At 44.7% G+C, this 23623-nt stretch overlaps 1 long non-coding RNA gene across 1 annotated transcript in view; it reads right to left on the bottom strand.

Annotated features, from left to right (window-relative positions):
• Positions 1-5567: 5567 nt before the first annotated feature.
• The window catches only part of LOC121000887, a 79358-nt gene continuing 61302 nt past the window's right edge, over positions 5568-23623 (bottom strand). The window contains exon 3 of the long non-coding RNA XR_005778929.1: positions 5568-5674. This is a non-coding gene — a long non-coding RNA (uncharacterized LOC121000887). The remainder of the gene's footprint in view (positions 5675-23623) is intronic.

Genomic DNA, 23623 nt, shown 5'->3' with positions numbered 1-23623 from the left:
GTGTCCATCCCTTTTGTGTGTGTGTCCATCCCTGTGTGTGTGTGTGTCCATCCCTGTGTGTGTGTGTGTGTGTGTGTCCGTCCCTGTGTGTGTGTGTGTCCCTTTGTGTGTGTGTGTCCCTTTGGGTGTGTCTGTCCATTTGGGTGTGTCTGTCCCTTTGGGTGTGTCCGTCCCTGTGTGTGTGTGTGTGTGTCCGTCCCTTTGTGTGTGTGTCCGTCCCTTTGTGTGTGTCCGTCCCTGTGTGTGTGTGTGTCTCTCCCTGTGTGTACCATGCCCACAGTGTTCCTATGTCTTGACGCAGCTGCTTCAGAACGTTCTGTGCGGGGCAAGAGGAAGAAGATGGAAGAGGAGGCAGCGCCAGCATGGAGTCCGTGCGATAGACACAGGGAGGCACACTAAGGACGAAGGTAACACTTCCACATGATCTACACTAGTGTTATCTGTGGTTTTACATAGGACTGCAGGTAACACTACCACAAGGTTAGCTCGCACAGGGCGCCTGAACACCTAAGGCCGGCCCTGGCTGCGCACCCCAGCGCCAAGGGATGACGTCACTGATGCAATATGCCTCTTATATGTGGAGAGCGGTGATGTCACAGATGTAATATATCACCTATATATGGACAGCGGTGATGTCACTTATGTAATATATTACTTATAAGTGATATATTACATCAGTGACATCACCACTCTCCACATATAAGTAATATATTACATCATTGACATCACTGCTGTCCACATATACCGGTAAGTAATATATTACATCAGTGACATCATGTCACAACCAGACAGCGGAGAAGCTCTGACAGGAGCTTTCCAGATCCTCCTCCTTGAGTTTCTTTGTGGTGGTCTCTGCTCTTTTTCCTGAATTGTAGGCAGAGGTGCAGGCAGCCCAGTCAGAGGCTCCTGATCTTTGTCCTCCTGGGAGGTTGTTTGTGCCTCTCGCTTTGAGACACAAGATTTTTAAGGAACACCACGATACGGTCCTTGCTGGGCACCCGGGGGCAAGAGTCACACTGGATCTCATCGCTCGGAGATTCTGGTGGCCTGCGCTTCGTAAGTCGGTTGAGGGTTTTGTGGCAGCTTGCGAGACTTGCGCTCGTGCCAAAGTCCCTCATTCACGGCCATCAGGTCCTCTCCTTCCCTTACCCATTCCTTCCCGTCCTTGGACACATCTGTCCATGGACTTCATAACGGACTTGCCTCGTTCCTCGGGGAAGACTGTGATTCTGGTGGTGGTGGACCGTTTTAGCAAAATGGTGCATTTCATCCCTTTTCCTGGTTTGCCCAATGCTAAGACGCTGGCGCAGGCATTTATTGACCACATTGTCAAATTGCATGGTATTCCTTCAGACATAGTCTCTGATAGGGGCACGCAGTTTGTTTCCAGATTCTGGAAGGCTTTCTGTTCTCGCTTGGCGGTTCGGTTGTCATTCTCTTCTGCTTTCCACCCGCAGTCGAATGGCCAGACAGAGCGCGTCAATCAGAATCTGGAGACATATCTGCGCTGTTTTGTGGCGGAGAATCAGGAGGATTGGTGTTCTTTTTTGTCCCTTGTTGAGTTCGCTTTAAATAACCGTCGTCAGGAGTCCTCTGATAAGTCACCATTTTTTGGTGCATATGGGTTTCATCCGCAGTTTGGGACTTTCTCGGGAGAGGGGTCTTCTGGTTTACCTGATGAGGACAGATTCTCCTCGTCTTTGTCATCTATTTGGCAAAAGATTCAGGATAATCTAAAGAGCATGAGTGAGAGATATAAGCGTGTGGCAGATAAGAGACGTGTGCCTGGTCCGGACCTGAATGTTGGTGATCTGGTGTGGTTGTCTACCAAGAATATCAAATTGAAGGTTCCCTCCTGGAAATTGGGTCCTAGGTTTATTGGGCCTTACAAGATCCTGTCTGTCATCAATCCTGTTGCCTACCGTCTTGATCTTCCTCAGACTTGGAAGATCCATAATGTTTTTCATAAGTCCTTATTGAAACCTTATGTTCAACCTATTGTACCCTCGCCTTTGCCTCCTCCTCCGATTATGGTTGATGGAAATCTTGAATTTCAGGTCTCTAGGATTGTGGATTCTCGTCTTGTCCGCGGTTCCCTCCAGTACCTCGTTCATTGGGAGGGTTATGGTCCTGAGGAGAGGATGTGGGTCCCAGTGACGGACATTAAGGCCATTCGTCTCATCAGGGCTTTCCATAGGTCCCATCCTGAGAAGGTGGGCCCTGAGTGTCCGGAGTCCACTCGTAGAGGGAGGGGTACTGTCACAACCAGACAGCGGAGAAGCTCTGACAGGAGCTTTCCAGATCCTCCTCCTTGAGTTTCTTTGTTTTGGTTAAGTTCCTCATCTCGTTAGTCTATCTCAGCTGTCATGCAGTTGGACTGATTGCTTCCCTTTAAGTTCCTCCCCATAATGCAGTAGTGTGCGGCTTATACAACTTCCTGGAGTGTGTGTGCATGCTGTTTCTTTATAAGTGCTGTTCCTTTATTTGTGATTTTCTGTCTGCTGGATTTTCAGGTGACCCTGACTCCCTCCGTGTCTTGTGTAGGGAGCCGGTGGTCGTGTCCCCTCACTATTGTAGGGTCTTCAGGTATTAGATAGCCGAGGTACGTGGATATGCGCCCATCCACCTTTGGGGTGTTCGCATAGGCTGAGCAATTAGGGAGAGTGGCAGGTCTCATGTAGGGGTCTCCCTTTTTGTTCCTTAGTTGTGGATCCAGTGAGTCATTAATTGTATTGCATTGTCTTGTTTCCTGTACACCATCCGTGACACATCACCGCTCTCCACATATATGTGGAGAGCGGTGATGTCACTGATGTAATATATCGCCTATATGTGGACTGCGGTGATGTCACTGATGTAATATATCACTTATATGTGGAGAGCGGTGATGTCACTGATGTAAAATATCACTTATATCTGGAGAGCGGTGATGTCACTGATGTAATATAACATTATATGTGGAGAGCGGTGATGTCACTGATGTAAAATATCACTTATATGTGGAGAGCGGTGATGTCACTGATGTAATATATCGCCTATATGTGGACAGCGGTGATGTCACTGATGTAAAATATCACTTATATGTGGAGAGCGGTGATGTCACTGATGTAATTTAACATTATATGTGGAGAGCGGTGATGTCACTGATGTAAAATATCACTTATATGTGGAGAGCGGTGATGTCACTGATGTAATATAACATTATATGTGGACAGCGGTGATGTCACTGATGTAATATATCATTATATGTGGAGAGTGTTCATGTCACTGATGCAATACAGCGCTCCAGATGGCGACCAAAATGGTCGCCAATGCGCCTTAAAATTTGCAGATGGCGACAAGACTTGTCATAGGCTACAGGCCTGAGGTCTATTTGGTAGTGAAATTCCAGCACAGGCAGGCGGGATGATGTCATCACGCCCGCCTGTGCCAGGACGCATTGCACCATCCCTCGCCGTACCAGCAGCTAGTGAGCGCCAGTGAAAGGACACACGTGAGAGTATTAGATTTTTGCTTTTTTTTAGGGTGTGAGAAGGCGGGATCCAGGGGGCCCAAGTAAATTCTTGCCCAGGGTCCAATCAATATTAAAGACGGCCCTGCCCATAGGAGTGTCTTTGCCTCTCAGAATGAGAGAGAGCATCACTGTCCCTTGAAATTCTTGAAGTGTTTTCCACTGTGGGGTCTTTGAGCCTTTGGAGACCCTCATACGATGGATTTCTTTCTGGAGGAACATGATTCCATTCTTTATGTCTGGAAGGTAAAGCTGAGGGTCTCAATCGTATCTCTTTCCCCTTCGATGTCGTCTGGCAGCAGCAAGTAGTCTTCAACTTCTTTCGGGTTGTGAAACTGTCTTGTTGAACCATCACGTTGTCTGATTCTTAATATAGCAGGATATGCAAGTTGAAATCTAATCCCCTTTTTGTGGAGTCCCGAGCAGATTCCACTAAAGGTTCTGCGCTTTCTTGTGACCTCCACTGAGTACTCAGCAAATAGTAATACTTTGGTGCCCCTTATAATCATCGTTTCCCACCATATTCTGTATGCCCTCAATATATCTTCCTTATCTGAATAGTCCAAGCATTTGCAAATTACTTGTTTTGGTCTTTGGTTGGCATTTGAAGAGGTTGTTGTAGGATGCTTGTGAGGGCAATTACCCCTGCGTCTATGATTATGGGTTCCGAATTCAAATTGTGTAATGTGCACAGAGAAGGCTGATACACGCAATGGTTGTAATCAGTAATCTATTTTATTGTAACATTAGCAGACAATCTTATACCATAATTATTGGTAGACGCCCAACAGCCGTGCGTCACATAAAACCACAAAAAGACAGAAGAAATGAAACCTTTATCAGAAAGAGGATCTTAAACTTAGAACAGCAGAAACTAGCATTTATAAAAATAGAACGGGGGGGGGGGGGGGGTAGGTTGTCAGCTGAATTCCCCCTAGCGTGCCTGCAAAGAGCTGACACTTGTCTAAAATTTTAATAACCTCTAATTGAACTCTGGTTCAGATAGATATATGATATACAAGATGGAGTTCTATCTCTCACAATTCCCCATTTTGAGAAATCTGTGAACTGTTACCGCTCAAAGGTACTTCAGAACAAGCTAATCCTATTCTGCCCTAAGGATTCCCTTCTTACAAACTTTATTAATAAACATATCTATGTCGGAATGGGGGTATTATAGAGGTTGCAGGAGTAAGCTGGGCGATTGTACATAAACCAGTGACATTTCTGAGCAACCACTTGTATTCCTTATGCCAACAGACCAGGAATATATCTTCTGGGACTGCAACCACCGTACTATTAAACAACTGAGTTATCAATTTGGCCAGCTGGACACCTTCTGCCAGTTTTGGTCCCTTTTCCTGACCCTCTGAGGAGTTAGAGGTTATTCCAGCAATTAAATCAACTAAGGTACGGTTGCTGCAGGCCAGATTCTTACCCTTTACAGGATCTATACCAACACACTGCACCAGGCTGTTCGGGTTAGAGTATTTGCAGCCGAATTTGTCATGAGGACTAAAAGACATACCTTTCGACTGTATTTGCAAATAATAACAGTGTGTCCAACTTGTAAAGCATGACACATTGTACCACATGTTCTCGTTCCAGGGGGTAGAGCTATAATCAACTGGTGGCCCTGATCTGTTTGCCATCAGCCAGGGGGGCTCAGCCCATCCTGCAACGGGTAAGGGTACCTCCCTGTTTTAGTTTGGACTTAACCTGCTTCATGCCTGTGAAAAAGATAGTAGAGTTGGCCAGTTTAGTCAATTCAGAAAAACTGAGGGGCACAGCGAAATAGGGCATACTGGCTGAACTTACAGGACTGTGAGTACAGATCCAACAGTCTATCATTTTTCATTCATTCCTTCAAACAGCACCTGATGGTGTTGTATCAAAGCATTGTCCCAATCATCATTCAGTGTACGAAACACTGCTGACACGCTCAGGGTCAGAGCCACTGTCAGCAGAAGGATCTTCATCCTGTGGTTCCAAGAGAAGCGTGTATCCAGTTGGGTTTTCCTTAGAACTTTACAGTAGTGTGGGTGGTCAACAGTACTTGAAATGGGCCATCAAATCTTGGAACTAGTCCTTTTCTCACATGCCTTTTTATCACCACCCAGTCCCCGGGCTGCAAGTTGTGAGTTCCTTCTACTGAGTCAGGATCTGGAAATGAAGCAAACACCTGTTTATGGTGTATTCTAGCCTTTTTGTGAGGGCCCGTATGTAACTGGTCAGACTGTCATTATTCATCTGCAGCTGCTGGGGAAAGTACAACCATAACCTGGGGGCACTTCCAAACAGGATCTCAAATGGGGACAACCCTGTCCTCTTGTTTGGGGAAGTCCTTACTGAATATAGAGCCAGAGGCAAGCACTCTGTCTAGGGCCTCTGGATCTCCCGCATGGCCTTTTATCCATTCAAATGCTCAACTTCAACTGTGAAATGAGAACCTCTATCTAACTCAATAACTTCAGGAACACCATACCTGCATATCAGTTCACTGACCATTTTCTTTGCCGTATTCTTGGCATTTGCTTTGGATATTGAAACATAGAAACATAGAAACATAGAATGTGTCGGCAGATGAGAACCATTTGGCCCATCTAGTCTGCCCAATATACTGAATACTATGGATAGCCCCCGGCCCTATTTTATGTGAAGGATGATCTTGTGCCTATCCCATGCATGCTTAAACCCCTTCACTGTATTTGCAGCTACCACTTCTGCAGGAAGGCTATTCCATGCATCAAAGCCACCCAGGCTTCCGGCCAACCTGAAAAGAGATCAACACACATGAGAACAAATTCATACACTCCTACCTTTTGTAGTTGTATATAGTCTATCTGCAGTCTCTGAAACGGTTAAAGTGGCCTGGGTGTGTGCTTGCTTGGAGTCTTCACCACTTGACCAGGGTTATTCAGTGCACAGAGAAAACCCTGGAGCAATCCACCCTGTATTAACCACACTTACCATGGCACCTTTCGATAGGTGAGTGGGCCCCTGTGCCTCCTGAGCCATCATAGGATAGAGGGCTCTGGGTAGGCATATTTTTTCTGAACCTTCCCAGAGTCCCTGCCCATTCGGCACTGCTCCTCTCTGAGTTCAGGAGCTCTTTTCTCCTTCATCTGCCTGTGCAGACAGTTTAATCAACACGTCTTCAGACATGTGGTGAGGCTCCAGGACACCGACAGGGATTTCCAAGACTTCACTGCTGCCTCTTTTGCAGCCCCATCTGCCCTGTTGTTGCCCCTATCCTCACGGGGTTTGTTGTCTGGTATGTGCCTTAACCTTGACAATGGCTACTTCCTCTGGAAGCAGGAGTGAGTTCATTAGTTTTAATACTGAGTCTTTGTTTTTAATGGGCTGACCTGCAGAGGTTAGAAAGTCTCCAGCCCACCATATGGGTCCATAGTCATGTGCAATACCAAAACCATATCTTGAATCTGTATAGATGTTCACCTTCTCCCCCTCAGCCAATTTACACGCCTCAGTGAGTGCCTTCAGCTCTCCCTCCTGCACAGACATGTGCGGAGGGAGTGGTTCAGCAATGGCTACCTCATGCTGTGTGACCCCTGCATATCCAGTGTGGAAGCGGCCATCCTCTCCCATATTTCTGCTTCCATCTACAAAACACTAAAAATCAGGGTTATCAAGAGGTTTTTCATGAGAAAATCCAGAAGTTTCTTGTTGCATCAACTGTATACAATCATGAGGAGCATTTTCAGCTAAATCAGACAAAAGGCTACCTGTGCTACCCTCCCCCATTTCTGAATCTGTAATTGGTAACAAAGTAGCAGGATTCAGAGTAGTACATCTTTTGAAAGAAATGAGGAGTGCACATTGGAGTCTGAGTTGTCTAGCCATAGAAATATGGTTTGGTTGCACTTGTGTGAGTATGTCCTGTGTGTTTGCACAACTGTATGTTCCCATCCCCCCTGCACTTCCTGAAACTCAAACTGATTGCTGAAGAGGAAATTGAGGGGAAGGGGGTGCGTGTGGGTGCTATATATACACAGAAACTGCCATGTCTTCACAGCTGCTCATTAATTTAATTGCCTGCACTGCTGTGACTGCCCTGACACAGGAGGGGGCCACAGGGTATAACCTGGCTGACTGTGACCCTGAATTTCAGAATAGAACAAGTTAAATTCCTCATCATATTTTTGAATACTCAGGGCTGGGTCTGAGGTTATGCACATCTTCATTGTATGAAAATTATTCACTGCCTCTTCTGTCAGATGAAATGGGTCAGATAACAGACAATCATACAGAGGCTGCATTAACATCGAGGCATGTCTAATCCAGGGGCGACAGTATGACACCAGCCCCCTTAGGCTTTGAATCCTTTAAACAGCCTCCCTTCTATCTGGGGTTTTCAAAATTGTCACCTTGTTAACTTCTCTAGGAACATGAACCATCCTGTAACTGACAGGCGGCCCCTTAACTGGGTTTCTTCTTTAGTAACAATTGGGTAACAACCGTACTGTCTTATCTTTTAGTTTAACTGGCTCAGATTCACGGATAAAAACAGTTTCTCCCATAAATCCCACAGCCGGTACATAACAAGGGGTTAACTGATAAGGCTGCAAGAAACTCTTTCCTATTCTCTCTCTCTCTCACTATTTGTCTGGAAGTTTTCCTCTTCTGCTCCCCAGACTTATTTGGTATGGTCCCCATGGTCTGTCTCAGTCCAATCCCAGGATTTGGGTCTGGCTCACAAGGCACTTTAACACCCCAAATCCTGAATTACATAATTTGCCGGCCGGGCCTAGGTCCTCCTCCCTCGGATCATAATCCTTCTGGTACACCTAGTTAAAACGTTACCTTAGGTCCTCCTGCCTCAGACAGTCCTTCTAGTTCACCTAATCTAGGTCATCCTGCCTTGGACAGTCCTTCTGGTTCACTTAGTCAAGACTTAAGCACAGACCACCTTGGGGACCCACCAGATCTATAATAACCTTAACACGGGGTGTCCCTTACAAGTACCCAGCTCTCCGTCTCCATATGTTCTCTATCTTAGCAAACAGAGTTCCTACGGGTTCTGCAGCATGTACATTTACCCCTCACTCCTGAGAGGGATGGCAGTAACAACCGCACTTGATGAGTCGCAACTTCAGTTTTTTTTTTTTGTTTGTTTTTCTTCTTCTTCTGAGGGGAGACACAATCAACAAGTATACACAATAAAGATAAACTTTTCAACTTCTTGTTTACCTACTTGAAGATTAACAAGACAAAAACAAGTGGCACCTCCCCTTTAACAACATGCAGGGCTCACCTCACTGGCAGACAGGATTTTTCACCGGCTTCCATGGTTGGCCTGCTGGTCGGACCACCGCCTCTGCCCCCTCGTCTGGCAATTCCTCCACACTCTCATAGGCAGAAATCTCTTGTTGTCTCCATCAGTCCCGTCCCTGCGCTAAAAGCGCAACCTCCTGCCAGGGGAATTCTCTTGCCCTGGTTAATTGCTACCTGGGAGGCGCCTGACACACAACACAAACCACAGAAAACACAGAGAAGAATATCCACAATAGAGTAAAATGTTCCTTCTCAGTCTGGTTCTAAAGACCCAAAATGTCAACACCAATTACTACTCACAGTATGATCATCGTCCAGCAGTCAGACAGCCGTGATGTAACGAAACAAAGCAACTAGAGGCAGGCAAGATTGCTTACCTTTTCATTGGGCCGCGGTCCCCTCCTCAAGTGCCTTTCGTAACGCCCCGGAGGTCATTTATGTTGGCTACTGATGCTTCATTCTCTCTCAAACACCCAGTTTCAACCTCACAAACTACTTTTATACATATGTCAACAACTCCTTTGCATCCATGATCCATAATTCAACCACCATAAGTTTGTTTGAACTTTTCCAACACTTCCACTAGAGTCTTTGGTGTCTTGTAACCCTCTGGGACACTAAGATTATTAGCCATATCTGTCAGTTGTCCTCAAGTTTTATTATTAAACACCAAAGAATACAATTTCCTGACGTCAGTTTCTCCTAGTCCTTACCTAGAGCTTCCTCACTTGTACCAGTGTACTCTAGAAGACTAAAATTATCTTTTCAGGAAACCCAACTCAGTTTTCCACAGAACTTTCCCACTATATACCTAGTGTATTCTGCACTGAGCCTGAGCTTATTCAACTTCTCAGGGGGTTACAGGGCTCCTTATTTCCCTTTTTGGTGTTCTTAGTTATTTTCCGCAAAACATAACGGACAACAGACATCTATGTCAGCAATCCCAATTTACTGTCTCAAACATGATAGTCAAAAGTCTTACCCAATAATCATAGGAATATCATCTCTTTAGAGTTCTTTACCAAAAACAGGCTGGACTGTAAATCAGATTTTTAGACTCCAACTCCACACCGATTTTGACAGACAGAAGATGAGGCAATGTGTTTTGGGGTGTCTGTTTACATATACCCATGCTGAGTGAGAGAAATATCTCTCTAAAAGACAACTTTTCCAATTTTTTTATACAAAGTTGTCATTTGACAGAGATATTTATCTCACCCAGCATGGGTATATGTAAAAAGACACCCCAAAACACATTGCCCTACTTCTCCTGAGTACGGCGATACCACATGTCTGACACTTTTTTGCAGCCTAGGTAGGCAAAGGGGCCCAAATTCTAAAGAGCACCTTTAGGATTTCACAGGGCATTTTTATCACTTTTGGATTTCAAACTACTTCTCACGCATTAGGGCCCCTAAAATGCCAGGGCAGTATAAATACCCCACAAGTGACCCCATTTTGGAAAGAAGACACCCCAAGGTATTCCGTGAGGGGCATAGCGAGTTCCTAGAATTTTTTTTTTTTTTGGCACAAATTAGCAGAAAATGATGATTTATTTATATATTTTTTTTCTTACAAAGTCTCATATTCCACTAACTTGTGACAAAAAATAAAAACTTCCATGAACTCACTATGCCCACCACAAAATACCTTGGGGCCGAATTTTGTGGAGCCGATCAAAAGCTGGGTGGCCTCTGGGACGAGAGGTGCTGTTGTCACTAAAGTGCAGGAAACGCAGGATGGCCTCAAATCGTGTCCTGGACATGGCAGCAGAGAACATGGGCATGTGATGAATTGGGTTTGTTGACCAATATGACCGCAATTCATGCTTTTTTGTCAGGCCCATGTTGAGGATAAGGCCCAGAAAAGTTTTAAATTTGGAAACTTGGACAGGTTTCCACCGGAAAGACTGGGCATAAAAGCTTCCCGAGCTGGCGGCTTTAAATTGAGTGGCATACCGATTTGTTTCTGCCACGACTAAGTCCAAGAGCTCCGCAGTCAAGAACAGCTCAAAAAACCCCAGTGCCGATCCGATCTGAGCTGTCTCAACCCGAACTCCAGACTGGGCGGTGAAAGGGGGAACTACTGGTGCGGCTGAAGTTGGGGGCTGCCAATCAGGGTTTGCCAGCACCTCAGGGACTCTAAGGGCTCTACGGGCCTGTCTGTGCGGTGGCTGCGACGGGGTAACTAATGCATGTGCCACCGTACCAGCTTCAACTGCCCTTCTGGTGCTCGCCACTTCACCATGTTGTACGGCAGTGCTGATACTAGGTCCAGGATGGGCTGTGCTGCTGGTGTATGCCTCACCACGTAATCCGACAGCGCCAGCCCCACTCTGCTGCCCTTGAAGCGGATCCTGCGCAACCTGTGGTCTAGCAACACAGGGCCGGGTACGCCTGGTGATATCAGGGACCTCAACCTCATCGTCCGAACTTTGGGTCAGACTGCCACTGCTTTCTACAGGTTCATATTCTGACCCTCTGGATTCATCAGATGAGGGTTCCCATTCCTCATCCGACTGGGTCAGAAGCCTGTAGGCCTCTTCAGAAGAATACCCCCTGTTTGACATTTGGACTACTAAATTTAGGGGGTATTCCCTGAGACTACCCAAGAAAAAAAGCAAGCCTGTCTTACAAATGGGAGGCTAGCGAAGTACAGGAAGCCACTGCGATTGATAAAAAATATCAAAACAGATTTTTTTATCGCCGCAGCGCTTGTAAAGTGATTGTGCAGTGATCCCAAAAAATTTTTTTTTTGTCACTGCGGCGGGGCGGGCGTGGGTGAACGCACGTGTGGGCGACCGTTCAGGCCTGATCGGGCAAACACTGCGTTTTGGGTGGAGGGCGAACTAAGGTGACACTATTATAGATCTGACTGTGATCAGTTCTGATCACTTACAGATACTATAAAGTACTAATGCTGATTAGCGATACGCTATTCAGCGAATCAGTGACTGCGGTGCGGTGGGCTGGGCGCTAACTACCTAACCAAGGGGCCTAAACTAACCTAAAACCTAACCGTCAATACTAGTGAAAAATAAAAGTGACAGTTTACACTGATCACTTTTTTCCCTTTCACTAGTGATTGACAGGGGGCGATCAAGGGGTTAATTGGGGTGATGGGGGGTGATCTGGGGCTAAGTGTGCTGTTTGGTGTGTACTCACTGTGATGTGTGCTCCTCTGCTGGGACCAACAGACGAAAAGGACCAGCAGAGGAGCACAGAAGCCATTTAACACATTATATTTATAAATACAGTCATGTGAAAAAATTAGGACACCCTTTGAAAGCATGTGGTTTTTTGTAACATTTTTAATAAATGGTTATTTCATCTCCGTTTCAACAATACAGAGAGATTAAAGTAATCCAACTAAACAAAGAAAACTGAAGAAAAGTCTTTTCAAGATCTTCTGTAAATGTCATTCTACAAAAATGCCTATTCTAACTGAGGAAAAAGATAGGACACCCTCACATGTATTCCCTCTTAAATTGGCTCAGATCTCACACAGGTATATCACACCAGGTGCACATAATTAGTAGATCGTTACTCTGCATGTTGAATGAGGCTTGCCCTATTTAAACCTCAGACATTTAGTTTGGTGTGCTCCTGACTGTTGAAGTGAGAGTGAGCACCATGGTGAGAGCAAAAGAGCTGTCAGAGGACTTCAGAAAAAAGATTGTAGCAGCCTATGAGTCTGGGAAGGGATTTAAAAAGATCTCAAAAGATTTTGAAATTAGCCATTCCACTGTCCGGAAGATAGTCTACAAGTGGAGGGCTTTCAAAACAACTGCCAACATGCCCAGGACTGGTCGCCCCAGCAAGTTCACCCCAAGAGCAGACCGCAAGATGCTAAAAGAGGTATCCAAAAACCCTAAAGTGTCATCTCGAGAACTACAGCAGGCTCTGGCTACTGTTGATGTAGAAGTACATGCCTCTACAATCAGAAAGAGACTGTACAAGTTTAACTTGCATGGGAGGTGTGCAAGGAGGAAACCTTTGCTTTCCAAGAGAAACATCGAGGCCAGACTGACATTTGCCAGCGATAAAGTTGACAAAGACCAGGACTTCTGGAATAATGTTCTTTGGACAGATGAGTCCAAAATTGAATTATTTGGACACAACAGCAGAGGACATGTTTGGCGTAAACCAAACACAGCATTCCAAGAAAAGAACCTCATACCAACTGTGAAGCATGGAGGTGGAAGTGTCATGGTTTGGGGCTGCTTTGCTGCAGCAGGACCTGGTCAGCTCACCATCATAGAATCCACGATGAATTCTACTGTATATCAGAAGGTGCTTGAAGAACATGTGAGACCATCAGTTAGAAAATTAAAGCTGAAGCGGAACTGGACCATGCAACATGACAATGACCCAAAACATACTAGTAAATCAACCAAAGATTGGCTGAAAAAGAAGAAATGGAGAGTCCTGGAATGGCCAAGTCAAAGTCCAGATTTGAATCCCATTGAGATGCTGTGGGGTGACTTGAAAAGGGCTGTACATGCAAGAAACCCCTCAAACATCTCACAGCTGAAAAAGTTCTGCATTGAGGAGTGGGGTAAAATTTCCTCAGACCGATGTCGAAGACTGGTAGATGGCTACAAGAACCGTCTCACTGCAGTTATTTCAGCCAAAGGAGGTAACACTCGCTATTAGGGGCAAGGGTGTCCTATCTTTTTCCTCAGTTAGAATAGGCATTTTTGTAGAATGACATTTACAGAAGATCTTGAAAAGACTTTTCTTCAGTTTTCTTTGTTTAGTCGGATTACTTTAATCTCTCTGTATTGTTGAAACGGAGATGAAATAACCATTTATTAAAAATGTTACAAAAAACCACATGCTTTCAAAGGGTGTCCTAATTTTTTCACAAGACTGTATAATGTGTTAACTGTCTTGTGATTCGATTTTTTAAAATCATCAGCCTGCCAGCAATGATCATTGGCTGGCAGGCTGGTGACAAAATACTCCTCTAACTTTTGCCGGCCCGCAATGCGCATGCGCGGGCCGGCTGTGCGCGTCGAGGAGGAATGAATCGACCGCCTCCGGAACGCAATCCTGCGTTAGGTGGTCCGGAGGCGGTTAAGTGGATCTGTACATCCTCTGATTGTCTTACCGTGGTTATCGGGGTGTCGAAGGAGAGCCGATTAGTCCAGCCCCACTTTGGGGGCCAAGTTTTGTGAGGGCAATTACCCCTGCATCTATGATTATGGGTTTAGAATTCAAATAGTGTAATGTGCACAGAGAAGGCTGATACACGCAATGGTTGTAATCAGTAATCTATTTTATTGTAACATTAGCAGACAATCTTATACCATAATTATTGGTAGACGCCCAACAGCCGTGTGTCACATAAAACCACAAAAAGACAAAAGAAATGAAACCTTTATCAGAAAGAGGATCTTAAAGGGAACCTGTCACCAGTTTTATGGTGTCCTAACTAAGGGCAACATAAATAAGTGACTGATTCTCTTAGCAAAATGCTGGGTCACTTTCTTTAATTGACCCGGTCAATCTGCCAACATCTTGTATTGAAAAGCTTCAGCTGATAATGATGAGTCCTGAATATTTATGAGCTCCTGACTCTCCCCGCCCACCTGCTGCTGAATGACAGTTATTTTCCATATGAATCAGCAGCAGGTGGGCAGGGGAGTAGCTATAGCTGTTAATTAAATATACGCTGGACTCAATGACATCACGCTGGACTTAAATCAGCTCATTAGCATGCGGCATCTTTGTGTGTATATTATGAGGGAACCATCTGTCACACCAGTAAGTGAATACATCTAAGGTACTTTTTTGTAGTTAATGATTGTATATAATTAGTCAGATTATAATCAAATATCCACATGACAGGTTCCCTTTAAACTTAGAACAGCAAAAAACAGAAACTAGCATTTATAAAAATAGAACAGGAAGGGGGGGGGGGGTTGTCAGCTGAATCCCCCCCTCCTCTAATTGAACTCTGGTTCAGATAGATATAGGATATACAAGATGGACTTCTATCTCTCACAGTGCTCTTTCAAAGGTCCCACTGCATCGGCGGGCTGAGTCGGTGCCATCTTGGGAAGCACGTGTCCCTGTATGTTATTGAGTCGGCCCGAGGAGGTGATTTTCTGCCCGCTCCAGAGTAAATAACGCTCCATACACGTAGGGGAGCCGGCAATTATTAAAATACTCTCCCATTACCTCAGGAGGATATGTCGGAGCGGGCTTCTGATTTCTCGGCGGCGAGGAGCTGAAGTCACTGCGTCCTCACATACCAGCGCCGAAGTCGGAAGTCCGTGCTACAACTTTTTGCTAAACGTCAATGGAACAGAAAACTCTAGGATTGAGAATACAGAGGGTTTATGTTGGAATAATAAGGACATATTCCCCAGTAAAGTATTACTGCATTTATCAAAGGAATGTTTGCACCCTTTAACCACCTCCGGACCGCCGTACGCAGCGACGCGTCCTGGAGGTGGTTGATTCATTCCGCCTGGACGTGCCGGCGCGTCCTCTCGCAAGACGCAAGATTTCCTGTGAACGCGCGCGCGCTCACAGGAACGGAAGGTAAGAGAGTGGATCTCCAGCCTGCCAGCGGCGATCGTTCGCTGGCAGGCTGGAGATGTGATTTTTTTAACCCCTAACAGGTATATTAGACGCTGTTTTGATAACAGCGTCTAATATACCTGCTACCTGGTCCTCTGGTGGTCCCTTTTGCTTGGATCGACCACCAGAGGACACAGGTAGCTCAGTAATATGTTGCACCAAGCACCACACTACACTACGACCCCCCCTTTCACTTATTAACCCCTTATTAGCCCCTGATCACCCCATATAGACTCCCTGATCACCCCCCTGTCATTGATTACACCCCTGTCATTGATCACACCCCTGTAAAGCTCCATTCAGACTTCCGCATGATTTTTACGGATGCACTGATAGATGGATCGGATCCGCAAAACGCATACGGACGTCTGAATGGAGCCTTACAGGGGCGTGATCAATGACTGTGGTGATCACCCCATATAGACTCCCTGATCACCCCCCTGTCATTGATTACCCCCCTGTCATTGATCACACCCCTGTAAAGCTCCATTCAGACGTCCGCATGATTTTTATGGATCCACTGATAGATGGATCGGATCCGCAAAACGCATACGGACGTCTGAATGGAGCCTTACAGGGGCGTGATCAATGACTGTGGTGATCACCCCATATAGACTCCCTGATCACCCCCCTGTCATTGATCACACCCCTGTAAAGCTCCATTCAGACGTCCGCATGGTTTTTACGGATCCACTGATAGATGGATCGGATCCGCAAAACGCATACGGACGTCTGAATGGAGCCTTATAGGGGGGTGATCAATGACAGGGGGGTAATCACCCCATATAGACTCCCTGATCACCCCCCTGTCATTGATCACCCCCCTGTAAGGCTCCATTTAGAATTTTTTTTGGCCCAAGTTAGCGGAAATTATTATTTTTTCCTTACAAAGTCTCATATTCCACTAACTTGTGTCAAAAAATAAAGTCTCACATGAACTCACCATACCCCTCACGGAATCCAAATGCGTAAAATTTTTTAGACATTTATATTCCAGACTTCTTCTCACGCTTTAGGGCCCCTAGAATGCCAGGGCAGTATAAATACCCCACATATGACCCCATTTCGGAAAGAAGACACCCCCAGGTATTCCGTGAGGGGCATATTGAGTCCATGAAAGATTGAAATTTTTGTCCCAAGTTAGCGGAAAGGGAGACTTTGTGAGAAAAAAATAAATAAATCAATTTTTGCTAACTTGTGCCAAAAAAAAATAATTTCTATGAACTCGCCATGCCCCTCATTGAATACCTTGGGGTGTCTTCTTTCCAAAATGGGGTCACATGTGGGGTATTTATACTGCCCTGGCATTTTAGGGGCCCCAAAGCGTGAGAAGAAGTCTGGGATCTAAATGTCTAAAAATGCCCTCATAAAATGAATGTGGGCCCCTTTGCGGATCTAGGCTGCAAAAAAGTGTCACACATGTGGTATCTCCGTACTCAGGAGAAGTTGGGGAATGTGTTTTGGGGTGTCATTTTACATAAACCCATGCTGGGTGAGATAAATATCTTGGTCAAATGCCAACTTTGTATAAAAAAAAAATGGGAAAAGTTGTCTTTTGCCGAGATATTTCTCTCACCCAGCATGAGTATATGTAAAAAGACACCCCAAAACACATTCCCCAACTTCTCCTGAATACGGCGATACCACATGTGTGACACTTTTTTGCAGCCTAGGTAGGCAAAGGGGCCCACATTCCAAAGAGCACCTTTAGGATTTAGTAAAAATTGGATAGAACCGGCACTCAAACAATTCGGAATACACGTAGGAATCAAATAAAATTATTTATTAAACAATCAATATGTGTCCTGTGTGCACCAGGATAAAATTCATAAAATGACATAAAATGTATATATAGCTTATGTGTAAGCCAGAGAGATGGGTATCTCTAATATATCAAGTTCTGACTGCCAACCGCGGCAGGCTGCATCCGTGTCCCTCCTATTAGGTAGGGCTATTGGATCACAGTCGTCTGCGGAGCAAACAGAAGCCGATAAATATTGCACTTCAAATAAATTCAATAATGATTATCTGATGTATTCAACACTTCATAGTTTCGTATAAAGCCACACAGTCCTAAATGCGTAGCAATTGAGGTCTTATAACATCATCTGAAATACAAAATATTGACTGGTCTAGGATGAAAATAGTGTTTTAGACCGAGATCGAATTGTCATATGTAGCGGTATCGGGGTCTCAGTATGCTAGATGTACAAAGTCAATTGTCCAGCACGTTGGTTATCTCAGTGCTGATACCGCTTGTAGCGGTTCGGTATATTTCCACTTGTATCATTACTCACTGCGTCCTCTGTGGGCTCACTCACTCAGGTCTGCGGAAGGACTTCTGCCGTGGCGTCCCACGCTTCAGCCTTTCTCCGCTCCGCTTGTCTCGGGTCCAGTCTTTGCTTGGATCCCGTCTCAACTCTCGTGAGAGACCTGAATTGCCTACTGCGCTTGCGTGAGTCTTCCAACACTTCGTTTGTCTTTCGTGGGTAAGTGGATAACGTCTCCGTCCTTTTTGTCACAAGTTAGTGGAAAATGATGATTTTTTTTTTTTTCTTACAAAGTCTCATATTCCACTAACTTGTGACAAAAAATAAAAACTTCCATGAACTCACTATGCCCATCAGCGAATACCTTGGGGTGTCTTCTTTCCAAAATGGGGTCACTTGTGGGGTAGTTATTCTGCCCTGGCATTCTAGGGGCCCAAATGTGTGGTAAGGAGTTTGAAATCAAATTCTGTAAAAATAACCAGAGAAAAATCCGAAAGGTGCTCTTTGGAATATGGGCCCCTTTGCCCACCTAGGCTGCAAAAAAGTGTCACACATCTGGTATCTCCGTATTCAGGAGAAGTTGGGGAATGTGTTTTGGGGTGTCATTTTACATATACCCATGCTGGGTGAGAGAAATATCTTGGCAAAAGACAACTTTTCCCATTTTTTTATACAAAGTTGGCATTTGACCAAGATATTTATCTCACCCAACTTCTCCTGAATACGGAGATACCACATGTGTGACACTTTTTTGCAGCCTAGGTGGGCAAAGGGGCCCACATTCCAAAGAGCACCTTTCGGATTTCACTGGCCATTTATTACAGAATTTGATTTCAAACTCCTTACCACACATTTGGGCCCCTAGAATGCCAGGGCAGTATAGCTACTCCACAAGTGACCCCATTTTGGAAAGATGGGCAGAGTGAGTTCATAGAACTTTTTATTTTTTGTCACAAGTTAGTGGAATATGAGACTTTGTAAGAAAAAAAATAAAAAATAATCATCATTTTCCGCTAACTTGTGACAAAAAATAAAAAGTTCTATGAACTCACTATGCCCATCAGCGAATACCTTAGGGTGTCTACTTTCCGAAATGGGGTCATTTGTGGGGTGTTTCTACTGTCTGGCCATTGTAGAACCTCAGGAAACATGACAGGTGCTCAGAAAGTCAGAGCTGCTTCAAAAAGCGGAAATTCACATTTTTGTACCATAGTTTGTAAACGCTATAACTTTTACCCAAACCATTTTTTTTTTATCAAAGACATGTAGAACAATAAATTTAGAGCAAAATTTATATATGGATGTTGTTTTTTTTTGCTAAATTTTACAACTGAAAGTGAAAAATGTCATTTTTTTGCAAAAAAATCGTTAAATTTCGATTAATAACAAAAAATGTCAGCAGCAATGAAATACCACCAAATGAAAGCTCTATTAGTGAGAAGAAAAGGAGGTAAAATTCATTTGGGTGGTAAGTTGTAGGACCGAGCAATAAACCGTGAAAGTAGTGTAGTGCAGAAGTGTAAAAAGTGGCCTGGTCATTAAGGGTGTTTAAGCTATAGGGGCTGAGGTGGTTAAGGGGTACTCCGAGACCAATATACACGTTTTGCGTGTGATCGCTTCCTCAGGAGGAGTCACGCGCAAAATGCGCGTTGAGGAGCGCCACCACCCTCTCTTTGCCTTTCTTCTTATTGGTATGTTGCCATTTATGTCGCATTTGTAGTTTAGCGAGCATACATGTTACTTCGCTGCTCTTTATATGCACTAGTCACTTTTTGGCACATCCTTATATGCATACGCACTTTATATAAACTCGACCGCTCTACCCTGTGTTGGGATTTGTTATTTACATCCTTAGAGGTCGCCGATACTGCTGCATCTTGTTATAGCTGAGAGTCCATTATTGAGGTGTTGTGCAACTGTGTTTTTGTCCTTGCTTATTCACAAGCAAGCATTGTGAACATCATTTTTAACTATTGTTATTAATAAATATTACATTTTATGATTCATTAATGGTGTGTTTCGCACTCTTTTTTGTGGTTGCGCTTGTTATATGCTTGTTTTTTTCCAAATGTCACCACATTATATCACGTACACCGAGAAAATGAAAAACATCTATGAATTTTATATCCATTTTCAGAAACGCTGGATAATTTCCTTAACATTTTCCCTCCTTTTTTTTTCAATTTTTCTGTTCACGTGGTAGACGTTTTGTTCTGAAGGCTTCATTGTATTGTGTGTGTTGCTAACTACTAACCTGCCTGAACAAACAAATGAGCCCTTAGACAGCCCGTACTTCACAGAGTATACAGATAAGCTGCATAGACCATGCGATGCAAGCATCGATTCCAGTCTGTCTAGTAGTTGTCATTTGATTAAGCATACATACATTTTATTAAAACCACAGCACACAAACACACACTATCTAAGTGGATGTAAGTGCAGCATTGTTGTTCCATACATTATTGTCCATAGTTCTGGATACACCTTCTTCTGCTCCTGTGTTGGAATCTCTAGGAGCTGGTAGGTCAGCTATACCGCTAGGAGCATCAGTAGTAAGCCTAAAAGTTTCTGTGTAGCTGTGGTCCTCTGTTGTAGAATCAGGAAGACGAACATCATCTTGGGCGTTGCTGTCCCTTGGTTGGACAGTGCTGTCAATCATGACATATCCCTTGACCAATATGGTGCGACCTGGAAGTGTAGCTACGTGGAGTAGGCCTCAAACCGCCTTGAAAGTCCACCTCCGTCCTCCTCTAGTCAACGTTATGGACACTTCGGTGATGGGAAACCTGGGACGGACACTTCCTTCCTGCCAAAGATGAGCCTCCATCCGAACTTCTACTTAGGTCCTAAAGCTACTTAATACTGAACAGAAAATAATAAACGCAATAACCGTACAACCTGAGTGATTCCATCTGGGACCACCACTATAGTGACTCCATACTGTTGAGAGCGTAGAGCTTGTGTGATCCCTAGGGTCTTCAGTATGTGTCCCATTATCTCCCCAGTGAAGTGGGTACCTCTGTCTGACTATATCACCTCTGGAATCCCATATCTGCAGACTACCTCTGACAATATTTTCTTAGCACTATTTTTGGCCGTAGCCATAGTTATTGACCAGGCTTTTGGCCAGCCTGAGAATACATCAATGGCTACAAGGACATACTCATATGTGCTCACCTTGGGTAGCTGTATGTAATCCACCTGCACTCTTTGAAAAGGGTACAAGGGTTTGGGAGTGTGTTTCTTGGGGGTCTTTACAAACCTCCCAGGGTTATGTCTGGCACATGTAAGACAACCCTGAACAAACTTTTCAAAGAGGGTCTGAATTCCAGGTGCAAACCAATGTTCTAATACTAGTGCGCTCATAGCTCCTGTCGACATACTCCGAGGCAAACATGTTCTGCTATTTACCTGCCAGTGCTCTCCTGTCTTCGTGGTCCCCGCCTCCATCCATACCTTTTTGTCTTGAGGCGTTATCTGGGCCTGTAATTCCTGCAAGAGCGACAAATCTGGCATAGTTGGGAAAAAAACAATGTCAGGAGCGGCAGACCGGCTGCTTGGTCTGCTTGAGCGTTTCCCACGGCTGGCGGATCATCTTGCTTCACATGGGCTGGCACTTTAACAATGGCTACCTCTGTGGGCATCTCTAGGGCCTCTATGACGCTCTGTACTGCTTCTGAATTCTTAATTGGTTTGCCCGATGAAGTCAGAAATCCCCTGGTTTTCCAGATAACACCAAAGTCATGTGCTACCCCGAAAGCATATCTGGAATCAGTGTAACAATTTATTCTCAGTCCCTTACCCATTGTACATGCATCAGTGAGTGCCTTCAATTCCGCCTCTTGTGCAGACGCACAGGATGGGAGTGGTTTTTGTATCATTACCTTACTATCCTGGATTACCGCATACCCGGTGATGGTGTCCTTGTTCATCATTCCACCATCTGGAGCCATCTACAAAATACAGCATCAGGGTTAGTTAATGGTGTTTCAGTAACCTTTGGTAACCCTTTTGTTTCTGCAATCATCAATTCATGACAGTTATGATTTGCAACCGGATCAGACATTTCTACTCCTTCTACTCCCTCCTCCTCTTCTAAATCCACTGGCATCAAAGTAGCTGGATTTAGAAGAGTACATCGCTGTAAGGTAATGTGGTGACTGAGTAGTGTCATCTCATAGTTTGTGATTCTGGCTTGAGACAAATGTTTCAGCTTGGTGGTGTGTAGTAGTTCAGCAACTGCATGAAATGCACTCACAGCTTCTGGTGTTAGTTCAAAAGTCTCTTCTTTGAGGCAGTCATATAGTGGCTGCATCATCTGAGAGCAATCCTTAATCCAGGGGCGACAGTAACTGACAAGTCCAATAAAGGCACGCAGAGCCCTTGGAGTACTTGGCAGGGGGTGCTGCTGTATAGCAGTAACCCTCCCAGATGTAAGGTGTTTAATACCTGGGGAAATACAGTGACCTAGGAAAATCACAGTAGATTTACAAAGTTGCAGCTTCTCTTTGGAGGCTTTACAACCATTTTCAGCAAGGAAAATAAGCAAAGATAAACTTTCTTCATTACACTGTTCTGAGCTGTGGCAACAAAGCAACAGATCATCAATATATTGTTGTCACGGATGGTGTTGCAGAAAACAAGAAGTAACAAATAAAGATCCGACTGACTTGATTCCAAACTAAGGAACAAATGGGTGAGCCCTATAAAAGCCCTAGAGCTCTCCCTGACTGCTCAGCCCATGCAAAGATCTTTATGATAGAAAATTGCATGTCCACGTACCTCGACTGTGTGAAACCTGAACACCCTATAATAGTGAGGGGACACGACCACCGGCTCCCTACACTTAATACGGAGGGAGTCAGGGTCACCTAGGATCAAGCCAACAGGAAAACACAAATACAGAAATAGACTTATCTGAGGAACCAGCAGTGGCAACTTCAAGCAGTGAACACAATCCAGGAAGTAGTATAAACTGCAAAGTGATGCAGTATGGGAGGGGATATAAAGGGATGCAATCAGTGCAACTAGATGACAGCTGAGAGAGGGAAACGAAATGACAAAACGAAAGCAAAACAAAAGAACCTCAAGCAAGAGGTACTGAAGAACGTCTGTCAGAACTTCTCAGATATCTGGCGGTGACAATTGTAAAAGAACAGTATCCGGATAGGCCAGCTGCCAGGACTGCAACACAGAATGTAGGGCAGTAGAGAAAATATATCTGAGCTTACCAACACACGCGTGACAATAGATGCAGCATCATGAATGTTAAGTTTAACACCCTTTTTCCCACAATTCGAGCATGTTACTTGGTCCCAGTTACGTGGAGACTGAACCCCACCTGGTACCCTTTCCTGGAACCTGCCCTTAGGTTTAAAGCGTTGGTTAGCCATCATTGGCTTCTTTTTTTATTTTGCAAGTCTAGCTCAGCTCCCTTTGCTATGGCCACTAGGTCAGGGAACTGGCAGGTCCGCCAATCAGGGCGAGCCTTCTTTACAGCATCCTGTATGGGTGCTTTTAATCCAGACATAAATGTATGTTTTAGTAGTCTCATGTCCTTACTGTCTCCTGTCTCATACCCATAGTCAAACCAGAGCTGTTCTAGAGCTGTGGCGTAGTCAGCTACAGTCTGCTTAGCGTCTTGTGTTTGCGTCATAAAGGTATCAGTCTGATTGTCCTGTTCCTCTTTTACCAAGGGTTTAAGGGCCATGATAAATTCCTGGCCTGACTGGTCTGTGGCCTTATCCACAGGGACAGTACCAGGGGCCTTTGCTATTATTTGATTCTTAAGTACTTTCCCTCCTTTAGTCTCTAGAAGACTCTCCAGATCCGCCCAAGTGGCTTTATATGCGGTCTGGATACTTTCCAATTTACGAAGGAAAGTACTGGGGACAGTACGGGGGTCTGGCAAAGTGTTACACATGGCCAGCAACTCACTAGGAGTCCATGGCCGATAA

The sequence above is a fragment of the Bufo bufo genome, chromosome 5 (genome assembly GCF_905171765.1).
Source record: "Bufo bufo chromosome 5, aBufBuf1.1, whole genome shotgun sequence".
NCBI classification, from domain to species: domain Eukaryota; kingdom Metazoa; phylum Chordata; class Amphibia; order Anura; family Bufonidae; genus Bufo; species Bufo bufo.
Note: the sequence above shows the minus strand (reverse complement) of the source record. Positions and strands in the feature narration are given on the sequence as shown.